Here is a 22,531-nt window from a genome sequence, read left to right on the forward strand (position 1 = left end):
AAAAAATCTCCTCTATTTCATTTTGTAGTCCTGGAGCCAGTATTTTTACCATCTCAGGCTACAGTTTCACTTCATCCACTTTAATAAGCTCTGTCACCTCTCTAAATTCAACATCATTCAAAACAAAAGTCCATACATTTTCACAGAGTCTGCATGCATTTAGAGAGCCCCTAAAATTGACTCTGCTCTGGACCCTCTGAGCCAATGTCAAATTTATAGCTTTATTAAGCTGAAGTAGATCGTGAAGGGCAAGTTAGGGATGTTCTGTTGAGACTGTGTGAGCTCATCATCCTCCTGAAGACTGTTTCCCAAAGCGTGATTTCTGTGTAACTGCTATGCCTTGGTTTTTGGTGGGGAAAATGACTTTTCTTATTCAGGCTTGTACTGATGTCCTGCAGGGAAGGTACTTCCCTTTCAAAGTGGACAAAAACCCAGCAGGAGGAACCTCTGTCCCCACCATCCCAGCAGCAGCCACAGGGACCTCATATCCTGTGGTGTGCTGTTTTTTTAGGAGTTTTTTTGGTATGTGTGTGTGGTTGGGTTAATTTCCCCCCTTCTATCCTTCTTATATTACTTTACAGGCGTTTGTCCATGACAGCATTGTTTTTTATCCTGCATTGTTACTCTACCTTATGTATTTAGTCTTCTCCTGCCCCAACTCATAAAAGGATGCTCTTGGGAAAGGCCCTTGCCTGACTCATCTGTCCCTCTTAGGGTTGGATGGCTGAAAACAGCGAGTGGGGTCAGTCCACACCTGGGCATCTCTGGTTATTTCCTGGGAGAAGGAAATCATTTGCTGCCCTGGGACCCTGGATAAGCTGGAGCAGGCTGTTCTTGGTCTAGTTAGTGTCTTAGGTCTTCAGACCAGGGTTTTTCAAGGCCTCATGCAGAGCACAGTGAGGAGCAAAGGGATGTCCTGGGACTGTGGGAGAAACCAAGGCTCCTGACTCTGGCAAAAGGACTCTGCCCTGAACTAGCCAGGCCAATGAGAAGGGCAGATTTGCTTCTTCACTGCCAGCCTTCCGTGAACATTCTTTCTTGACTTTATCAGTCCCATCATTGAAATACGTTGCAAAGTGAGACCTGCCTGGGTCAGTGGAGGGCATGAGGTACTTTCCAGACTTAGGAAGGTGGTTCAGCTCCTCTTCTGGGGCTCTGCACTGGATTAGTGGACAAGGTAGACAGTACATGGAGAGGCTAGAGGGAACGAAAGAGGTACCTTCAAATGAGGACATTGCAGCAAAGTGGGCCTGAGTTAGAAAACTCAGGGCAAAGAGCGAGCCCATGAGGGCAAAGACTGTCCTCAGGTCCACCATCGTCCTTGCCTGGAGGGACAGGACCGATGTCAGTAGGGGTCCAGGCGGGAGCATCGGGCGAGTCAAACGCCGACTCCCACCCTCACCGGGGCGGGCGCGGGCTTGGCTGCCGGCCGGCGAGCAACCCAGTTGGCGAGCTCTGCTACAGTCTCGCCCCGAACGCTGCGGAGCGGGGGCCTCAGACAGTGTCTGCACTCGGGAAATAAAACTCTTTAAACAAATCATTTTGGTGTCTAATCAATTAGTGTTTGTGCAGTCAAGTACCATAGACTTAACAGAATAATCGTTACCGCCCTTGTCTTTATTTGACCCGCAGACACCTAGAAGATTTAAAAAGGGAACTCGGTGTTCTGGCTTCGCCACCCTCGCCACCCTCGCCGGCGCCCGCCTCGCTTGCATTCCTGCCCCACCTTTTCCATCCAAGTCTACCGCCTTCTCCAGCCAAGGCCTCCTCTTTCCTCGCCTTCTCTTTCACTTTACGCTTTGCTTTTTCTCCTGGAGCCTAGTCGGCTTCTGTACCGCTGGGCCTAGCCTCGCTCCGAGTGTAGGGGCTCCGTGGACTCTGGTCAGAATGCATTAAGGACTCAGGGTTCCAGTTTCCGAATGCTCAGAAGCCTTTCGCCCCAAATCTCGCCCTCTAACCCTAGTACTGAACCTCTTGCCCCTCTTGAACCTGCTCAAGGTCTAAAAGGTCTTGTGCATATACTTCAGCTTCTCTGGAGCTCGGGGAGACCTGTGTGGTGGGACTTGTCTGATCATCTCAGGGGCCCGCCCTGAAGTGACCCAGAACAAAGGAGGGAGGTTCGGTGGAAAAGCTTTGAGAGGTCGTTCTGTGGGGCTTTGAAGATTTCCAGAGTTGGATATAAGAGGAGCAGCTGTCATCTCTGTGCGCCCTTTCGGACCAGCCAGCCTCCAGAATCCAGGGGTCTATCTAGGGCTCTGACTCTCTCACCCTGCTTCAGGCTTAACAGGTGAAGGTCCATAGGTTTGTTTTAGTGCACTACTTTGTATAGGTATGATGAATGTGCCCTCCACAGGCAGCTCAGGCCACAGACACTCCCAGCTCAGAGGGTTGGAGGGACAGTAACCAAGATCAAAAAGAAACCTACAGGTGGGCTAAGGGGACTGCAGGGAAGATGAACAGGGGTCAGTAGAACATTTTAGGAAATCTCTTTGTCCAAAGCTACCTCTGTCTTAGTTACTTCAGCAGTGAAGAGGATGCCCTTGGTTGACATGCGGTAGATTGGGCTGGTTAAATAGGGGAGGAATTCAGAAAACGGTGGGGGCTGTAGATCAAACGTCCAGTCCCTCATCACACTGGCAATCTGTCAAGCTTGGTCCCCCATCCGAATGTGGAAGCCCCAGGAACTGCCTCATACACCAGGATTTCTTTTGCCCACCTGAGAAATTTAGCTCTCCACGATAGATGATTACAGTGCACTTGACTAATGCCTGTATTTCCCTGTTTAACATACATTAATCCAAGTAACAAAAAAAAAAATCAATATTGCTAACAATATTGCAAACAAATCCTACTTGCTCTAACAAAAAGCTAGCGGATTTTTAGTCATTCTTACCCTTTAAAATTATGTTTTCTTTTAGTTCATTGGTTGCTTCTAGCCAACATGGAACTGAGTCCTGCTTTATAAAACTGCTTTTCTAAAAATGCCACCAAGTGGCTTCCTCCACCCCTTAGAACCCCTCCAAATTCCTCATCTCTCCCTAGGCACCCTTAAAAGACCCTGAACTTACCTCAAACCCTTCAGACATTGGCCAATGACCAAAGTCAACTTTAGTTGTTGTTTCCCTCCTTAAGAACTCCCCACTCCCCATATGACAGCTGCCATCCATCCTCTCCTAGCGGTAGGAGATCTCACTCTCCCACTACCTTCCTCTAAACTTACCACCAGCAGCTCATCTCAGCCGGCGGTTCTTAGACATTTTAACATCTACTTTCATGATTATTTTTTATAAATTTGTATTTTCCACCTGGAAGGAATAGACCGGAGGGGCTGGCTAATGAAGGAACTTAAGCTTGAAAAACACTGTAAATAATTTAGTATTGTATTTCAAGGAGGAAAAAAAAATAGCTTTCTTAAATCATCCCCACAATATAAATTACAGACTTACAGTATGGTCCTGGTAAGTCTAAATTTTTAAAGGAGCAATATTCAAAGAGACATAGATGTCTGTATTAATTATTTATTCGCCGGTGCCTTCCTTCGTTTCTAACTTATTATTAATTAGGCGCCTCTAGTCTTTCGCAGAGCGCTCCACCGAGCCGGTTGCAGCTTTAAATATGAATTAAAAGCAAATCCAAGCTACTGTAATGCGAAAATTATTCCGTGTCTTGCATGGCAGAGATGAATAGCCGCGTGGATCAATACCGTGAAACTCAGCTCCGAACGACAGGGTTATTGATAGCTTATATTAATGACGTTAATGATGGAAAAAGGAAAACAGCGGCCCACCCGACTTAGAAACTTTTTAGCCACTGAAACCCCGCAATAAAAACGGGAAGGGGGCAGGAATTGGGCTTAAGTGTAGTAAGAAAATTATTTATGAAACCGGATAAATGACTTCAGAGCCTTGATGCATTTGAACCTGAAGCTCTTGGCTCCTGGCGGCCCCGGCTCCAGCTGGGGAGACCGCGAAAACCCCAGGCCGCGAGGGGCCGGGTGGGGAGCTCTGGCCGCCTCCGGCTGGCCCCCCTTTCCTGGTCCCCGCCGGGGGAGCCCTCGGGAAGGTGGTGGCCTAGGGCGGGCCAGGGAGCGAGCGGCTGGGCACTCTGGCCCTGGGTCTTCACCTGCTCTCTCCGCACCCGCTCCGGAGATGGGGTTTCACGCATCGGGTTTGAGGGGGAGCCAGCTTCAGCCCTGCACTGGCGCCTCCCTCCCTCTCATTGGGTCTAGGTTCTCCGATCCCCAAAGCTCAGGGTGTGACTGGCCCCTGGGGTGGTTCTGGATGGTGGGAAAGGGGTTTGAAATCGGGCAGGGGAACTGGGATAAATGCCTGTCTCCTCCAGTGCTTTTCCAGGTCCAGGGCTTAGCTGAGCCTGGCACCCCAACCACGGGCGCCCTTCCTGGAGGTCAAGGAGGGCAAGGGGAGCAGGGGTCGCGGCCCCATCCCGTGGGCAATGCACCTAAGCGCCTCCCCCCACCTCTGGGCCCTCCCCAAATATCGACCCATTCTCCTTTCCACTCCCACCCCCTCCCCGGGCCGCTAAAAGGGAAAGGGGAGGAGGTGGGGGGTTAAATCTAGACTCTGGAGGACTACGAGAAAGGTCAGCGCCCGAGGGTCACTCACAGGCCCTCGGTCCCATCAACCCCCATAAGGCGACGAGCCGTCAGGTCCCCTCCCCCAATCCAGGTCCTGTTCACGAAGGCAGGGGGAGGGGCGGAGATGGGCGTCTGTATCCTTGATGGAGGGGACTGGACAGGGGGCAGCGAGGGAAGTCCAGCTTGACTGCGGGAGCACGATTTTTGGATGGAGAAGGGGGAGGGCGGTGGATTCACGCTAGGGACGCGGGACTTGTGTTTGAGAGGAGAGGCCGCCCGGAGCTCAGAAAAGGCCCCAGTAGTCAATCCGGCCAAATGCAGTGTTGCTCTGAAGAACTGGGTCATTCTGTATTTTTTCACAATTATGTCTTTGGGCGGATTTTCCCTTTTTTGCTTCCTTTCTACCCATCACCCTATTGTTTCCTTTTCTCATTCCCATCCCGCCTGCTTTACTTCTCTCCCATTCCTCGCTCCCTCTCTCTCTTCTTTGTGCTCTTGTTCTAACCAGTTTTCTTTCCTTCCCTTCCTCCTTCCTGGCCCGGTCGGAGCTGGCCCAGGTTTCTGAGCCTGGAAGCTTTTATAATAAAAAGTGCCAGCTCCGTTTGGCAGCGACATCAAATACTCTTGTTCTTGAAAAGAGAGAGCTGTGGAGGGCACTCTGTAGGCCTTTTGGAGGCCACTTGCTTCAACTGCCTGTCCTAAAATCATGTAAGCGGGTCTTCACAGGGTCCAAATCCAAGGCCAAGCAGGCAATGCTCCCTTACAGAGCATTGGGCCGCCTCAAAATCCTCCCTGGGACAACACTCCCTCCACCAAAGGTCCTACCTGGACTCTTGACTTTAGAGACTTCTGTGCTGTTTTAATTTTTGTTTTGTTTGGTAATAAAGGAAAGTTAAAGAGAATCTCTGAGACTAAAAACCTTAAAAATCTTGGCAGAACTTTGCGTTTCATTTCACGAACTGGAGGGACACAGCTGAAACCATTAGCTACCTAACGGACCAAACCTCAAACTTTTTGCAACCTAGGAAGATTATCTGGTTCATTTATCTGGCTTGGAAATCTACAATCAAATATACGTTTGAGAGAAACGCCAGCAGCTTAAGTAGACGCAGTCTCACCGCCACACAAGGGGGATGGAAAAGGTGATCCTCAGAAAGGAAACACAACAGACACTGGGAAAAAAAAAATCACTTGATTCTGGAAAAATCAATATAGAAATTAGATTTATTGTCTGCTCATGTGATTAAAAATGACAAAGTGTTGCCTTTTATTTTCATAAAAAGACAGAAGGCTGAACAAAATAATTTACTATCGAGTTCTGCTCTTTGATTTGCCTGGTAAAACCTAGGGAAGGCAGACGGGGCGGTAGGGAAGCACAGTGGCCTACCCCGAGGGTCCTGGCACAGGGGTGAGCTCCTCTGTGGCCCAGCTCGTACAAGATTCCATAATCTCGTCTTCAGCAAGCGGGGCCAGTTCTGCCTCCTTCTCAAGAAATGCTGGACAATTTGTCTCTTGTCCTCTAACTTTTTAAACTTAAGACCATGCCCCCGGAAGAATTCTCAAGATCAAGCTGCCTTAGGGGTCATAGCGCTCACACCTCCGTCTTCGTCGCTGGCTACGGCCGGCCGTGGCCTCTCAAATTCTATCCAACCGCCCAGCCAGCACCTTCGATCCTAGGAAGCACTGCCAGGGCCCTCTGTGTATATGTGTGAGTGAGAGTGTGTGTTTAGAGGTTTCGGAATCTGGGCTGGAATCCGGAAAATGGGGTTTCCGAAACCTCTCTGGAACAGATTCTCCGAATGTGGCGGGAGCTGCGCGCATTCGAGGAACAAGACGGCTGTAATTGGTGTGCGATGGATACACTGGCCTCAGGGATTATTCATCTATGTTAAGAAGGGGGGGGGAGGGAAGAAAAGAAAAACTAAGAAGTCCACAGTATGCATGTCATCTCACAACGCTACTACCCCACTCCCCCACCCCAAAGCCCAAAGTCGAGTGGGACTCTACCCACGTCTACCACGCACGGCCTTTATGCAGGAGCCCGCGTGGAGCGCACATTCCCCCCGCCCAGGTCCTTTGCCTATTCTAAAACAGGGAGACTCCCAGCGCGCCAGGGCTATGGAGATGGAGAGCCATCCGTGAGGAAAAGCCAACAGCTTCTTCGAGCAAACTTAACAGCAGCACTAGAAAGAACCACCAACCTGGGTTCCTTATAGCCCCTAAACGCACCTTCTGTTTGGGGGCTAGCCATGTAGTTTTGGTTGCACGTAGACGAAACTCATTCATTAAGCTCATTTATTGGCCTCCTTTTTAGGAACCAAGAGAGTTTACCGCCTAGAGACAGCGGAAATGAAATCTAACCAACGACTCTCTATGGCACAGCCCATTCAAGGTCGTCTGGGCTTCCAATCGAGGTCAAGGGCTTAAAGAGCTACGGATGTGGATCCCTTTTTGTTTGGAAATCTAACAAGGTCCCCTAGGCGCCGACGCCAGGCTAGCAGTAGCCAAACCATACCAGCCCAGCAGTCGCCAGTTTTTGGTGCCAGCGCACTCTTGAGTCTGTGAACTTCTCCTGGAGAACACCCAAGGGGAAGGATGCCAGCGGTTCCTACTGTAACCCAGCTCCAGCCCTTTTCGGCGGAAAGGCTGGTTTAGCTTCGTCAGGAAATTACCTTGCTTCTCCCCATCTCTTTCCCATGTCGTTTCCCCAGCCTCCACTCGGACCTCTGAACCACAGCGCACTCCAGATACTCTGGCCTGAGGGTCAAAGGTCAGGGCTTGCTAGGCTCAGACCTCCTCCCCGCACATTCCTGGCTGGATCACTAATGCTAACCAATGCTAACCAGAGAGAAAAGACGCAGATTTAAGAGTTGCCCACTCCCCTACCCATTCTGTTGAGATGGGATTTGGGCGGAGGTGTGTATATCCAAATTTAATGTAGGAAATTATATTTACATCATACATAAAGTCATTCCTGCATATTTTAGGAATTCTTTTTCATTTCCTTTTTCTTGCCTTTTTTTTTTTTTTTTTTACACGGGTGTGTATGTTGCAATGATTTTATAAGCTTCCAAGTTGGGGTGGCTTTGACCAAAGGACTGATGAGTAGACATCCATGGCTTCATTTCCATGGCCTCTACCCTGGCCAGAGTGAAAAGAAATTGCCAGAAGGGATTCAGGAAAGGGAAACAATTGCCCAGTCCTCCAAGTAGGCACATGATGTTCCAAAGGGACTGACCTTTTCAGGGATTGGAGGCCTGGACCATAAAGTAAAAGGCAGATTTCTATGCATGTCCATGTGGCTGAATATAATGACACATCTCTATCAATTCCGGGAGGCAGAGGGCTCAATTTACTTCAGTTTTAGCCCAGGACCGACTTCAGCCTCAGCTTCTCACTGACTATATAGACAGGCAGAGTAGTTAGAATTCTCTCTCCAATGAAATTGATGGTCAATAGAATTCTCAGTATCAAATGAGCAATAATTTGCTGTGGCTACATGCTGGATAATGAAAGATGTTAGTGGGATCAATAAAAAATGAAAACACTTTTACTTACATCTTGAGTTACTGTTTTAAGAGAGCAAAAGGGATGCAACAAACCCAAAGCTAGAATCAGAGCCTTCTAACAACCCTCTCAGGCCTGTGAGACAGGGAACTAACTCTGTCACTGTCACACTGGTACTTCTAGTCACTTATACTGCTACCTTACCCCCTCTCCAGTGACAAGACAGTGGGTCATTTACACCAAATTAACCCCTTAGAAACTAGTAATAAGTATTAGGACTTAAATATATTTTTCTTCCCTTTTTTCCTAAAGACATTTTAGGTTTTGCACTAAGTTCACATCCACCAACTTCTCAGCAGGAAAAGGTTGGCTATTCTCTTCCCTAGGGATTAAATGCCTTTGAAAACCCACTGGAGGGCCAGCTATGGGTCGATTCTGTCTTGACAGCAAACAACAACAACAACAACAACAAAGGCCATCTAGCTGGTTGAAGTTTACCGGAAATGTGTACCTTTTTATAAACAAATCAAAGCTGAATTATCCTTTGAAATGCCTCAAAGTCCACACTTTGGCAGGCATATCCAAGAGGATCTTCACCTTTGGTTATGGATATAATGGCAAAGATAGAGATTTAATGCCTTCGAGGATATTTTTACACCAGACAATTCAATCTGAAGAATTCTGACTCACATTTTTCCAGAGCAGCTAATACCTCTATCTTCACTTATAATTTCATTTGTTCAATCTGTTTTCAATTTGCGTTTGGTTTACTTGTACTTTTCAGTCCATTTTCCGTATCATATAATTCCAAACATACCACTATATGCCCGCTCATTAAGGCACCTAAAGGGAAACGATCCGAGGAACATTCTACATCTCCTCCCCCCTCACCCCCAAAGACAGTAGTACCTAAAACATGAGCGAAACATTCTGAGTGTTCAATATTAAATAGGTACAACGAAAAAGCTCAGCGCCAAGGCTGCTCCCGGCATTGGAGCCGATAAAACCGAATAACGATTGACAATGTATGTTTAGCTGCTTCTAACCGGTCAAGAAACTTACATTTTCTCACCATTAAAAAAAAATAAAAGGGCACGAATTTAGCCGCCACCGAGTGCCCTGTGTGGAACGGATTTTGCCATCTAGCTAACGGTCAGTGCTGCAAGTCTGTGTCCTGTGAGCTGACTTGGGAGCTAGACCAGGAAGATGAGAGATTTAGAAACTAGGTGCTAGCCTAGGGAAGTGTATGCAAATTTCAAATTGGGAATTCTTCCCCCACCCCCCTTTCCCCAAGGTGAGTGAAAACCACTGGCTTCAGTTCTACAACCCGAGCAAACGTAGGTAGGTACACCGTTCGGCCGCCCGCCGCACACTGCCTCGCGGGAGAACCGCTCACAAACCACAGACACGCTCTCACGTACTAGCCAGCGCTCTGGAAACGGCCGAGTTATTTACACCCTGCGCTGGGGGCCCCTCCCCGCCCGCATTTACCACTTTAAACTCGCCGGGAGAACCTGTTAGCAGCCCTGGCCGGGTCGCCAGCCCGGGAGGGGGGCGCCCTTATTCGGCTCCAGGCCGTGACGCGGCCGTGCCCTCCACCCCCGCCCTGGCTCCCACCCTGTTTGTGTGGCCACCACCTCCGCCCGGGACTAGTCGGGCGCACCCCGGAGCGCCTGCCCTAGTCTGCCCCCCCACCCCCCCCCCCCCCCCCCCCCGCCCCTCGCATGCGCCGGTGAGACTGACTTACCCCGGTGGGCCAGTCGCGACGCATTAGCAGATTTCATGGCAAGTTGCCTCTGTGACATGGCGATCAGGTTCGCGGCCAAAAATTTGTCCCTAAGAAGGAAGAAAAGGAGAGTCAATCTGAATAATTTGAAAGGAGAAATAGGGAAATGATGGCGAATTTCAAGTCCTTTCCAACACCGCTCCCTAGATATTCCCCACTAAGTGCATAGCAAGAAAAAAAAAAAATATCGTACAGGTCAACTCGCAGGATACCTCTTAATTGCGCTTATTTAAAAGACAGGGACAGGAGTGCCACATCTGCGAAGCCTTCCTCGGCAGCCGGGTGTCGGACAGGCGGGCTAGTCTGGCCGCTCCGGAACCCGTGGATTCCTGCAAGGTCGCAGGGTGAGAGGTGCGGGAAGGAAAGATCTCGGGCTGAGTGCCCAGCGGTCCCCCTTGGCGCCCAGGATCAGAGCCGGATGCACAAACCCAAATTCCCTCCAGCTCCTTCGGCTCCATCGTTAAGTCCAAGCAGAGATCAATTTCCTCTCTCTCTTGCACACACACATTTGCAGCCATAAATAAACAGCTCCCAGCTAAATCAGGAATTGAAAAGCAAGGGAGAAAAGAAGGATGAGAACCGAAGCACGGGTCTAAGTGTTCTAGGCGCTTGGTGGCTCTTTTTGGTCAGGCCAGCCTCACATTTGGGGATGCAACTTGCATTTGAATAGCTGTCTGGGCTTGTTATGGACCAGGGAAAGCTCTGAAAGGGAATCACTATGCAAATTGTCCCAGTTACAATCGAAAGGTTCGATCTCCAGGAGCTGCCTGACGGAAGTTGATGTCAGCTATCTGTGCATTAGGGTTGCATTACCGCCTTCGCTGGCCTTCTCACCACCCCCGCTCGCTCCTGCCGGGGAGGCTTCCCCCCCCTTTCCTTTTTTTTTTTTTGCTTGTGTGTGTATTTCCCCCTCAGTAATTAAAAAATGAATTTTTTTTTAAAGGGTAAAGGTGGTGGCGTAGCTGGCACGGGACTGGGAGGCCCATGGGGAGGAAGAGAGGAGGTGTCGTTGCCAGGGAGGGGTTGTTGTTGGTGGGATGTGTGTGTGTGTGTATGTGTGTGTGATTCTTTTGCAGCAGGTGTTGATGGGGCGTCTGAAATAAAACATTTAGAAACGGTTTTTTAGCGCTTTTCAGGACTAGGCGGCGGGGGTGGGGTGGCGGGGGTGGGGGCGACAGTGTCTGCCTCCGCCTGCTCGCTTGATCCTACAGTGCCGGCTGCAGATCAATACCCTCTCACGGTAATCCCAGTAATTGTAGGGCTCGCAGCTTTTATTTTAAAGAAATAGGACACTAAGGCGCGAGCAGGAGGCTGAAGCAGCCCCATAAACGCGGCAAGGCCGCCATGCTTCTGGGAGCATTTTGGGGCTCTCATCTTTCACCCGGGAACCCTAAAATCCCCGTAGCTGAGTAGGTGCGGGAATCGGGAAGCTCGCGTGGCTTCCGGCCAGGAATGGCGCTTGAGGGGTTGGGATCTTGGGCGGCTCAGGTCGCGGGCAGGCTGCGTGAGGCGAGGGCTCCAGCCATTTCTAGGTCTGCTCGCGAGTTGTGGCAGGTGGGCCAGGCAGGGCCGACTCGGCCTGAGCCGTCGACGCTCGCGGAGGTGCTGGAATCCGGGACTTCCGGCCTAGGAGGTGAAAGGTTTTGTCCCTTTTCGGCCGCCTTCCAGGGCTACAGCCCAGGCCGCGGCTGCCGGCAGGGCGGAAGAGACCTTGCTTGAAGGCCCACCTTGGGGTTACTCTGCGTCGGACGCAGCCTGGAAGGCAAGTAGGGGTGTTAGAACTTCAGCGCAGTTGCCTCCCGCGCGGTGCAAGGCCCGGGCTCCCGGAGCGCCAGGTCTCGCGGGTAACCGGGGCCGCCTGACCCCGCCGCGCTCGCTACCTCCCAGCTTGGCCGCGCAGACCGCCGTCTGCCTCGACTGCCCGCCCCTCACAGGCCGAGTCCGGGCAAGACCGGCGGGGCCGGGGGCCGTAGCCCCCGAGCCGCTGGCCGCCTGCAGCTTCTGGCGCCCCTGAAGATGACCATCTGTCATTCAATTAAGGTTTCAGGGCAGCTGATGGGGGAGCCAGGGTCAGCGACCCCAGGACAAAACGGCCTGCTGCCTCGGATAGGAGAAGTTCAAATGTTAAATGCAGAACATTGTGCCCCCGCTCAGCCCCGAGCCCCACCCGGCCTCAGGTCCGGCCGGGTGGACAGCAGCAGGGTGAAGGGCAGCGGTCATTAGCACTTAGATTTCAGCTCCAGGCCGGGCTCCTTCTGTTGGACCATTTTGGCCAAAGAACCTTTAACCCTTTCACTTCAGCCCTCTCTCCAGGGATACCCTGCTGGTCTGGTGACTAAGCAGTATTTTTGGTCACCTCTCCACAGGAAAAGCAAACAATACACCTGCAACATAGAAGAAACCGTTTATTACAACCCAAACAAACGAAAAGTGACCATAAAGTTAGTTTTTATTTTAGATTAGAAGTCCACTCTTGTTGTTACAGTGGACTTGGCAGTGATCTGTGAAAAATTCCACTTTTCTTCCCATGAGGAAATGTGTTTACTTAAACATATATGATGTGATGATCATCATCAGCCAGCTAGAGACTGACTTCAACCATTTGAAGTGATGTTGATGAAAAAAAGAAAAAAAATATCTCTATTCCGTCAAGCCTTATCTGCAGATGAAAATACTTCGGAGAGTTGACCTTTCTCTTTTAGGACTACCGAGATAAAAATAATTTTAAGTAACGGAATTAACAAAATACCTTTATTAAGCACCTACAGACTTTGGGCATTCGGGTATTAATGTGCTTAGCTTCCCCACATTAGAACAGAGGATAGCCAAATGCTTAGAAGCTTTCACTTTCAGTGGAAGATTCAACTCTTCCCCTCAGTTAGTAACCGTGAAACCTGAAAACAGCAAGATACCATTGCAAGGCTTGGAATGCTAGGTCTTTAAGTAGGCTGCTTAGTAAGAGAAAGGAACTAGGGTTTTTGAAACCTGTCTCCCAGTTCTTGATGTTAAAGCTAGTCTCTGCTTTTTTGGAAATAACTATCAAGCAATCAATCACTCAGTCAGCATTGAAGCACCTTAGCAAATTTTTCATTGGATAACAATGAATAATACATGGATCTTCTGTATATTGACTGTGGTAAATGGTCTTTAAGGTAAGGTGCTGCAACAAGTACCTTTAAATAAAATAAAAATAAAAACTTTACCACAGAATCATAATAAATTGCTCAGTCATTTTCCTATTGACCTGTATAGCATCTTTCTTCAGGGGCATTTGGAGTTATTTTTTTCTCCTTACAAACAGACCAGAACAAATTGATGAATTGAGCTTTCACTATGCTAATTTAGACATTATAAATATTTAATTAACATCCCTAATAGCCAGTCATAGAGGGCCTCTGCTCTACTTTACACTCTTCTTAATCTAAAGTAAATGCTTTTCCCATTAATAGCTTGATGCCATATTAGCAGCTTCCTCGGTAAAAGAGCCCCATTTAGTCTAAAAGGAGGGGGACATTAAGTAGTCTGTATTAGATAGGGGTTTACTTCAGTTATAAAGGGTATTGGGAGCAGCATCAGGTTTCTACAAATTCTACCTTTCTTTATTAAGTGAGAGTATCTTAAAAATAAGAGAACCTTTCAATTTCATTTTTATAGATAAGGAAGTCTTTTGAAGGTAAAATAGAAAAAAAATTGTCTTAGCAAGGTTTATGTTTCTGAGAATCATAGGTAATTGAGGACATGTTTAAATTGCATTAGCATAGTATCAATAATTCTGAATCAAGAGTTAAAGAACCTAAGTTCAAATCTTGTGGCATTCACAAGCAGTGGATGGACAAGGATCTTAAACCTTCTGGGCCTCACCTTAGTTTTCTCTTAAAGTAGATATAATGTGTGTGTTACAGGATTACTTTAAAGATTAGAGATTATATGAAATTGCTTAGCATATAGTAAGTATTCATTTGTTGTTAGATATCATTGAGTCAACTACAACTCAGTAACCACATGGACAACAGATCTGAACCTTACCTTTTCCTGCCATGTCATTACCACCTCCATCTTGCTCAAGCCCATTGGATAGTCACTGTGTCAGTCCATCTTATTGAGGGTCTTCCTCTCTTTACTATCTTTCTCAGCATGATGTCTTTTTCAAAGGATGAGTCACTCCTAAAAACATTCCTAAATGATGTAAGATGAAGGTTCACCTTCCTTGTCTCTAAGGAGCATCCTGGTTGCACTTTGTCCAGTACAGATTACCTTGTTCTTTTGGCAGTCCATGGATATTCAATATTCTCCACCAAAACCACAATTCAAAGGCATGCATTCTTTGGTATTCAATATATATTGTCCAACTTTCAGATGCATATGAAGCAAATGAAAATACCATGGCTTGGATCAAGCGCAACTTAGTCTTTAAACTGACATTCTTGCTCTATAGTACTTTAAAAAAGTACTAAGAGTACTTGACAGTAGATTTTGCCAGTAAAACATGTCTTTTGATTTCTTGGCTGCTGCTAGTTATAGGTGTTGATGATGGATCCACATAAAATTAATAATGCATTAATTTCTAAATGGCTTCCAAATAGTAACCTTTCTATCTCAGTATATTTATTTTTTCCATCTTTAAAATACTCTCTTATCATAATCTAACATTTCGTCTTCATATTTGCAAGTAATATATGTATTACTAATATTTTTATTTAGTTTCTATAACTAAAGTATGGAGAAACTGAGGGGTATAAATTCTGACCAACAGGTAGTGTAATAACAGATTATAGGTGTTCAGAAGCTATGGAAAAAATCAGTCTGTGAAATGGTATTATAATACCATCCTTTTGTGGCTTAGAATAATTCCAGAAGCATCATTGTATTTCCTTGGGATCAGAAACTGGATCTACATCAAGAGTTCAAGAAATGAGAAACTTTCTAGACTGCTCTAACACTGGCACTAGGATCTGAAGATACTGAACATTAGAGTAAGTATAGCTGAAGAAAAATAAGGAAGGTTCAGACCATTTACATTTACAACACTGGAAGAGAATAGGTCTCAAAGTATCCAAGGAAAGACCTGAATTAATTTGTTGGGCATAGCTCCTAATAGGGACAATTCTTGTTGTTAGGTGCCATTGAGTCTACTATGACTCCTTGAGATTCTATGAATTAGTCAGAAACATGCCCTATCCTGCTGCATCATCAGAATTTCCTCCATGCTCCAGCCTACTGTTGCAATCACTGTGTCAGTCCATCTTGTTAAAGGTCTTCCTCTTCTTTCACTGACCCTATACCTTTCCCAGTTTGATGTCTTTTCCCAAGGATTGGCCCACAACATGTCTTGTGAGATAAAGTTTCACTGTCCTTGCCTATAAGGAGCACCCTGGTTACACTTTGTCCAAGACAGATTTCTTTATTCTTTTGGCAGTTCATGGGATATTCAATACTCTTCTACAAGAACAAAAATCTTGACTTTTTGGGTAGAATAGAAATCATGAATTATTTTTTAAATAATTTTTATTAATGAAAAATTAATATTTTAGTAAAATATATTACTACTTAACAATAATACTGAGAAGTATTATTAACATAACACTTAATTACATGAGACCTATACCTAGACCAAGGAGCTGTTGTTTGAACAGAGCCAGGAAACACTGCAGAGTTTAAAATCAGGAAGAGTGTATATCAAGGTGGTATAATTTTTCCATACCTATTCAATCTGTATGTTGAGAAAATGATTTGAAAAGCTGCGCTCTATGAAGAATGTGGCATCAGGGATGTTCATCTACAATCTGCATTATGCAGATGTCACAACCTGCTTATGCAGTGAAGAAGGCTTAAAACACTTGTTGCAGAAGATTAACAAGTATAGCCTTTGATATGGAATTGCATCTCAAAGTCAATAAAACAAAAATCTTCACTGCTGGACCTAAAAGCAACATCATGATAGATGAAGAAAAGATTGAAATTGTCAATGATTTTAACTTACTTGTATTTACAATCAATAGCTTTGATGCTAGCAGTCAGGAGATCAGGAGATATATTGCACTGGACAATTTTGCTGTCAAGAACCCTCCATATTACTGAGGACCAGTGTTGTCAATTTGAAGACTAATGTGGGCCTGATTCAGGCCCAAGTCTTTTGAATCAATTGTTATGATTTGAGAGCTGCACAGTGAATAAGGATGACAGAAGAAGAATTGATGTCTTTGAATTGTGGTGTTGGAGAAGTGCACTGACTATCGTGGGCACTACCAAAAGAACAAACAAACATGTCTTGGAAAAAGTGCAGCCTGAGTATTCATTGGAGGCTATGATGGTGAAACTTCATCTCACATACTTTGGGCATGTTGTTAGGAGAGGCTATTCTTTGGAGAGTGACATCATGCTAGAAAAGTTGGAGGGTCAGTCAAAGAGGAAGATGGTCAGTGAAGTGGATTGACATGGTGACTGCAGCAATGGGTTCAAGTATGTCAGATTAGGATGTCAGAGGATATAGAACAGGGTTGAGATTTGTTGTTTATAAGATCTATGTGGGCACCTAATACCACCACAACCACCACCACAATATAATATAGGCATTAATATGGACAAACTAGATACTTTGTTGTTGTTGTTGTGTGTGTACCATCAAGTTGGAACTCACCCTTTAGCTGACTCTTGTGGATTTTCAAAGGCTGTTAATTGCACAGGAGGAGATTTCCCATCCTTCTTACACAGAGCAGCTGGTGGATTCAAGCCACATGCCTTCAGGATTGCATGCAGCTTCTTAACACTAGGCCATCAGAGCTCCTTAGTTACTTATTTGTTGTTATTATGTGCCGTTGAGTCACCCACAACTCATAGCAACCCTATGTACAACAGCTCTGAACCCTCCTATCCTGAGCCAATTTCATTATCTCTGACACCCCCATTGCCCTAGTTGCTGAGTCAGTCCATCTTATCCAGAATCTTTTTCTCTTGCACTATCCCTCCACCCTTCCAAGCATGATGTCTTTCTTCAAGGACTGTCAGTCCAATATACATATACATTAACTCTTTATTTTTTGGTATAAATAAAATTTTCACTTTTGTTGTTGATTATCAGTGGAAAGGCCAAGAAAACTGGAGCAATGAGAAAAGGATTGATTGGGGAAATTGATAAAAAACTGTGGTGATGAGGGGAAAAGTTCTGACTGCACCAAAAGCATTGGCAAAAAATAAGGCCTCAGAATTAATGAGATACCATTTGACAGATTTAAGTAACAGATGTAGCCCTAGACATGCTCATCAGTATGTGCCAGGAAATTTGGAAGGCAGCTTCCTGGCTGACTAACTGGAAGAGTGCCATATTTCCCCCCATTCATAAGAACTGTGGTCCAACAGAATGTAGACATTAGTGAACAATGCTATTAATGGCTCATGCAAGCAAAATATTGCTGAAGATCGTCTAAAATGGATAAATGGTACATTGACAGAGAACTACTAGAAGTTAAAGCTGAGTTTAGAAGAGCTGGTGGCACCAGGGTTATCATTGCTGAAGTGTTGGATCTTGGCTGAAAACAGAGAATACCAGAAGAGATTGGTGTTTTATTGACTATGCGAAGGCATTTGACTGTGTGAATCTTAACAAATTATAGCTAACATTGATAAGAATGGGAATTCTGTAACACTTAATTATGCTTATATGAAATCTGTATCTAGACTAAGAAGCTTTTGTCCATTCAGAGCAAGGGAACACTACATAGTTTAAAATCAAGAAAAGTGTGCCAGATGAATTTCATTGAGAAACTCTGTTGTCAGGGACCTCTCCAGAGTACTGAAAAGCAATAGTGTCAGTCTGGAGACTAAGGTGTGCCTGATCCAGGCCAGAGTCTTTGCAATTACTTGCTATGCATCAGAAAGCTGGAAAGTGACTAGGGATGATAGGAGAATTGATGCCTTTGAGCTCTGGTGCTGGAGAAAAGTATTGAATGGACTGCTAGGAGAACAATCAGGTTCATCCTAGAGAGAGTGAAACCAGGCTGCTCCTTGGAGGCAAGGATTTGGAAGCTGCTTCTGACATGCTTTGGGCATGTTGCAAGGAGGGACCAGTCCTCAGAGAGGGATGCCATGCTTGATAGGGTGGAGGGACAGCACAAGAGAGGAAGACCCTGGATGAGATGGATGAGTGTCTGGCGTAATGAGAGTAGGTGTGTCAGAGACAGTAAGGTTGGAACAGGATAGAGCAGGGTTCACAGTTGTTGTCTATAGGGCCATTATGAGTTGCAAACAACTTGACAGCACATAAAAAAAATACCCTTTCAATCTGTATACTGAGAAAATAATTTGAGAAGCTCGACTTTTTTAAAAAGAATGGGATCAGGATTGGAGGAAGACTCATCAACAACCTTCATTATGCTGATGATACAGCCTTGTTTGCTGCAAGAGAGGACTTGAGACACTTGATGCAGAAGATTAAAGAATACAGCCTTTAATGTGGATTACATCTCAACATCGAGAAAACAGAAATTCTTACCACTTGACCAATAGGCAGTATCATGATAGATGGAGAAGTGATTCATATTTTCAGTGATTTCATCTTATGTGGGATCCACAATCAATACTGTTGGTACCAGCAGTCAGGAAATCAGGAGATGCATTGCAATGGAAAAATTGGCTGTTATGGACCTCACCAAAGTCTTCAAGAGCAATGATGTCAGTTTAAAGACCAGGGTGCACATTATTCAAGCAATGATCTTCCTAATCACCTGCTGTGTATCTGAGACCAGGGTGCACATTATTCAAGCAATGATCTTTCTAATCACCTGCTGTGTATCTGAGAACTGGACAAAGAAAAAGATAACAGAAGAACTGATGCTTTTCAGTTGTGGTGTTAAAGAAGAGTACAGGCTATCCTATCGACAGGAGAACAGGTATGTATGTCTTGGAAAAAGTGTATCCAGGATGTTCTCTAAAGGCAAGGATGGTAATACTTCATCTCACATACTTTAGACATGTTAGGATTGACTATTCCTTGGATAAAGGACATGTTCCTTAGAAAGGAGCATTGTGCTTGGAGGGTTGGAGAGTTAGTGAAAGAGGAAGACTGTCAACTAAATGGATTGATACAGTGTCTGTAGCAACGGGCTCAAGTGTGTTGGAGATGATAAGGACTGTCCAGGATAGCACAAGGTTCAGATCTCTTGTTCATAGGGTCACTATGAGTCATACGCAGACTCGACAACACCTAATGACAACAACAAGTAGGAGGTTTGCAGATAGCCAGTGGTTAGATGTTGAATAACTAGTTTGTACTTTATTTTTTATGCTTTCATTTTTTAATTTCTGCTTGGTAATTACCCATTAAGTAGAAATAAAAGTTTTACATTCTACTGGCAGATTCAAACCACATACCTTTGGGTTGGCAATGTAATTACTTACCACTAGGCAACCAGAGCTCCTTCTACTTAGATACCCATGGAGTATGTTTTTCACAAGTGACTCTTAGCTGTATCGCAAGGTTTTGCTTCTTGAGGACATCATCCTTTCTGTGGGAATGTTTGATATGAGTTTAGAGAATTTTCATTATCTTCTTTTTGGGCCTACTCAATATGGAGAAGGATCATCTTGAAATTTGGTTAAGGGAAGGTGAAAGTGAAGCTCTAGAAACAAAGTCAAAAGTGATTTGCAGCATGAAAAACTTCTTGCTTGAATAACTATTTATAAGCCAGGGCTTAAAAAAAAACACCCCACAACTGTTTTAGAAATCTGAAGAAATCTATCACCATAGAGTGGATGGGCACAGGGCAGGTGTTACTGTTGGCTTCTTCCTGGAGGCAACTTGTGGATAAAGGAGGATAGGTGGAAGTCAAGAAAGGGTAAAGCACACAGAAAATTAATACATATGCCAACACACTTCCGTTTAAGTGTTCAGTCTGTTAGGTGTGAGGTTCCATGTTTAAGATGAAAGTTAGCTAGACCTCTGATGTGTCTTTTTACCAAGTTGAGTTCTGATTATATGATTTACTTATTAAAGAACAAACAAAAGTAAAGAAAGACAATGCTATTTTTAGATTTATTGTTTGAAATGCTACTATGGCAGTAAAGTGAGAATATTGATGTTTGGGAAGCTATTATAAAAACGATGACAACTAATACAAAATTGATATTTAGTTTTGTGTGTTCTTGGACTATAAATCCATATTCATTAAATGGTTATCCAGATATCAAATTTTCTTGTTAAGCTGTGGAAAATCAGAGTGACAGATTTATCTGAAGTTAACTAAGTATAATGTTTTCCTATTTACTATTACTTTTGGTTAATTTTCCTTTGCTTACTTAAGTACCTCCACAGGTACTTCTCCTCCATAGGCCTTTGAAACTTAAGTTGTTATTTTCCATAGAACTTGGTTTGCTTGTTTTGAAGAGAAAACTATTGAGAACGGAGGCTTAGACTCAAGTTTTGTCTTTAGTGACAGTCTGAGCTGGACATATTTAAGTTAAACCAAAACCAACTCTATTAATCTTGAAGAATAACGTGGGTCTTTATTCTCTATCTTTTTGAAATGATTAGACTTTCTAAAATTCCTCTCTTTAAGTTTCTCTTAGTTGCTGAAAAAGTTCTCCACATCTCTCCAAGAAGTCCTTTCACCACCACACTATTCCACAGTTGCTTTTCTCCTTCTTCACACTCCTATAGCTAATGTACCAACCCCTTTTAGAAGCCTGTTCCTCTAAATAGTCCTGTAGGAGGTGGATTCTGCTGCTCTCTTTGGATACATTTCTTTAGAGGAGGAGTCCTGCTAGAATTTTTGGGGGTGATGGTCAAAGACCTTCCTTCATCTTACATTTAAGTACTATCACAAAACATCAGAGGATAAATGAGTTGCTAATGCTTTTGGTAGAGACTTTGTATAGTGAGAATTCAGAGAAAGATCAGTGTTGCTAGAGTAATTGGGAAAAGTTTCAGGGAAGAAGTGACATATGAGCCAAGAAGTGTTGAATTTGAGGTGGGAAGTCATGTTGAGTGTGAACACTTGCCCACAAAATGAGCAGAAGCAAAGATTTCTTTGTGCTTGTCCCCTATAAAGTAGAACATTGAGTCAAACATAGAATTAGAAAGCCCTCACAAGAGCATGTAATTTCTCAGCACAAACCATGCAAACAAGAAGACAGTAGAATGGCATGTATGAAACGCTCAAAGAAAACAATTGCCAACCGAGAATACTGTACCCAGCAAAACTGTCCATCAGATATACGAGATCAGGATCTTCTGAAAAAACAAAACAAAACAAAACAACCAATAAAACCCAGAAACTAAAGAAGTTAGTGGAAATAAGACCAATATTGCAAGAAATCCGGAAGTGAGTCCTTACCACAGGAATGCCACAGAAAAGTTCATGATCAAATTAACCAGCAACACACACACACACACACACACACACACACACACACTCACTCTCTCTCTCTCTCTCACACACACACTCTCCCACACTCTCCCACACCCACACCCAACAAAATGACAGCAATATAACTTTATCTCTGAATAGTGCATTGTTTAAATGCACTGTTTTTGTGTGCTGTTAAGTCAACTGTTACTCATAGCGACCCTATGTACAACAGCCCTAAACCCTGCCCTATACTTTGCCAATATTATTGTCTCCTGCACACCTATTCCCATTACCCCAGTGACTGAATCAATCCATCTCATCCAGAGTCTTCCTTTTCTGCACTGTCCCTCCACCCTCCCAAGCATGATGTTCCTCTCCCAGGACAGATCCCACCTTGCAACATGTCCGAAGTATGTCAAATGGAGCTTCGGAATCCTTGTCTTCAAGGAGCAGCTCTTGTACCTAGCAAATTGACAGGTTTTCAGATTTTTATCCAATCTGATAACTCTTTTTCTCGTTACTAGTACATTTAATAGTTTCATTAGTACATTTAATAGTTTCTATAAGAGATACACCTGACAAATGAAGACAAAGACAGACTGAAAATCAAAGGCTGGGGGGGAAATATATGAACCCTGTGGGGGGAAAAAGGCAAGGATAGCAATATTAATCTCTGATAAAATAGATTTTAAGGTAATAACCAGAATAAATTACAAAGTAGGACTCTAATGCTTAAAAGATAATAGATCAAGAGGATATAACTGTAATATCTGTGTATCAAATCACAGAGCTGCAAAATACACAAGACACATGTTAACAGACTTGAAAATAGAAATAGACAGCACCAAAATAGTAGTGTTATGTACAATTGAGTTGAAACGGACTCATACCTGACTCAGTAGTGGGTTTTTAGAGGCAGTAAACAGCATAGGAGGAGATTGCTCATCTTTCTCCCATGGAGCAGCTGGTGGATTTGGACAGTGTATGTTCAGGTGTTTCATTCATAGGGTCACTATGAGTTGTTTATGACTCGACGACACTTAACAACAATGAAAGAGCTCTGTTGGCCTACTGAATAGAAGGTTAATGCTACCAAGCCAAAAGTGGGTGAGTTTAATTTGCGTACTTCAGGCCTAGTTTTGTTTTTGATCAAACATTCTTCTAAGTGATATAGCACTGGTCTGTCCATTTGCTGTACAGAGGTAAGTTGTGGTTGCTGTGATGACAAACACTGTGGCACTGATATGTCAAATGCAATAATGGTTACCCATGGTGGACAGTGTTTAGTGGAGCTCCCCAAGT

The sequence above is a fragment of the Elephantulus edwardii genome, unplaced genomic scaffold (assembly GCF_000299155.1).
Source record: "Elephantulus edwardii isolate Elephantulus edwardi_28Jun2011 unplaced genomic scaffold, EleEdw1.0 scaffold00225, whole genome shotgun sequence".
Classification (NCBI taxonomy): Eukaryota; Metazoa; Chordata; class Mammalia; order Macroscelidea; family Macroscelididae; genus Elephantulus; species Elephantulus edwardii.